This window comes from Helianthus annuus, chromosome 7 (assembly GCF_002127325.2).
Source record: "Helianthus annuus cultivar XRQ/B chromosome 7, HanXRQr2.0-SUNRISE, whole genome shotgun sequence".
Taxonomy (NCBI): domain Eukaryota; kingdom Viridiplantae; phylum Streptophyta; class Magnoliopsida; order Asterales; family Asteraceae; genus Helianthus; species Helianthus annuus.
In genome coordinates, this window is record NC_035439.2 from 138566545 (window position 1) to 138568513 (window position 1969).

At 33.3% G+C, this 1969-nt stretch overlaps 1 long non-coding RNA gene across 1 annotated transcript; it reads left to right on the forward strand.

The window, feature by feature from the left end:
* The first annotated feature begins 593 nt into the window (after window positions 1-593).
* Window positions 594-1329, forward strand: LOC110867377. Its single transcript, XR_002551555.2, has 3 exons — window positions 594-672; window positions 904-1016; window positions 1315-1329. It is a non-coding gene; the product is annotated as an uncharacterized LOC110867377 (long non-coding RNA).
* Window positions 1330-1969: the final 640 nt, after the last annotated feature.

The following is a 1969-nucleotide window of genomic DNA, read 5'->3' on the forward strand; positions in this document are numbered from 1 at the left end:
CCAGTCATCCAATGGAATTAAATTCCACATCAATATGACCAGATTTATCACATTGCATGCAATCACATCCTGTTATGCATCACACCTAAGAAAATATTATACTAAATTAAAGCTTTGATCTAATTATAGAGCTTTGATCACATCCTGTTATGCATCAGACCTAGGATTTATCACATTGCATGCAATCACATCCTGTTTATTTGAAGGTAAACACATTTAGAGGAATCACGTTGAAAGGAGCCCCAAAATCTGGTAAAGTGTATGGAGGGCAGTTTATGGGACAGGCATGACGTTCTGTGTTTTTATACTTGAATTTGCTAGCATTACATATATAAAATATATATATATGTTTATGATAAAGATATTTTGTACACCATGATGATCACCCTTGACCCTACTTCCACGACATACCAAGACCATTTAAGTTTAACTAATATCGTTATATATTTGCTTTCTCATGTTCTTATGATTAAATACATTTTTCTATGTAAACATAATTGACAGATCTAAACTAACCTGCACTGCATAATATAATGAGATTCTCCATAGCATACTTACATACGTAGATGGTCAAATTTATCCAGGTGCTGGGTGCGGCATCCAAAACTATTCAATTTCACAAGATTTTGCATAGCTTTCATGCTCACTTTCTTCTTCCTGGGGACGTAAATAGTAAGTTGATTTCTATGTAACCGAATGTAACATATGATAGTAGTTTTCCAATCTTCTGAGTTTTGTACTCTTCATTTTTCTCCAAAAAGCATGCATCCTGAATCTGTTGTAAAAATATGTAAACCACATATTCAAAAATCCAAACCATGCACATTCTTATGTTAACTCTTTTTTGTAACGTATGCACCATGACACCAATATGCTACCTTGATAGTTAGTGTGCGTATGCAGTTCCGATCATATATCAAGTTGACCGACTAAGTGATGTGCCTAATATTGCTACAAGAAGGGTGAATGCATTACAAAAAGAGCGTGTTGTCTTCTTTTTGATTGCTTCCTTTCATGTAAGGGTTCTATGCATCAAATACGTTATCTCTTGTAATTGGGTTAGTTTGATTATTTCATGTACATATTATCACCAACACTTATCACTTTTTTTTTGCTATCTTTCACTTCAGTACGAAACTTAAAATTTATGGGTACTTATCTTTGTTAATCTTAGTAAGAAGACGTAGACAAATAGTTACACTTCAAATGTCAATGTGTCAGCTGATTCATGTTTGGAATTTGTATATGTTTGTATATATATGACTTAACTGATTTATAATAAATGATTCCCACTTATAGTTCTTTTTTTGACAGAGGGAAGAAGAAGAATTTAACCCAACAGTGGTTTCAACCACTGTTTTAACCCAATCAGAGAAAGAAGATTGAGTATACAGAATAAAATTAAAGTTTTACAAAAACAATCAACAAAAAGCTACCTCAATAAATCAGTCAATCAGTTTATCTATCATCTTCTCATTTATATAAAATGATTATTCATTTATAGTTTATCAATTTTGGGAAATTGAGTTAGGGCTCACCGTTAAAGATATGGCCATCGCGAATAGGATCGATATTTACATAAAGTGATGACAGAGACCAGAAGGAAAGTACAGTTGACATTGAGTCAACACGTTTTGGATTATTGCCTACTTGAAGTTTTGCACTCAAACCTTCTTTAAATACTTGATCTCTACCACCACTCAACCGAGTCCATCATCTTTTGTTATTGTAAGGTTTCCCTAGACAAACAAAGATACAAACTTAAAACACCCATACGTTTGCAGTCATGTTTGCTATCCCTAACCGCATAGCTAAACACGTCAAACAAATCCATGTTATATGCCAAAACAAATACACATATCCAGCGTAAGTCATTCAAAGATGCACCGAATTTTAGCAAACGAATGTAAGTAAAGAACTAAATCGAGAAAAAATAGAGCATATGCATCTAGGGTTGATGAAAGAAACC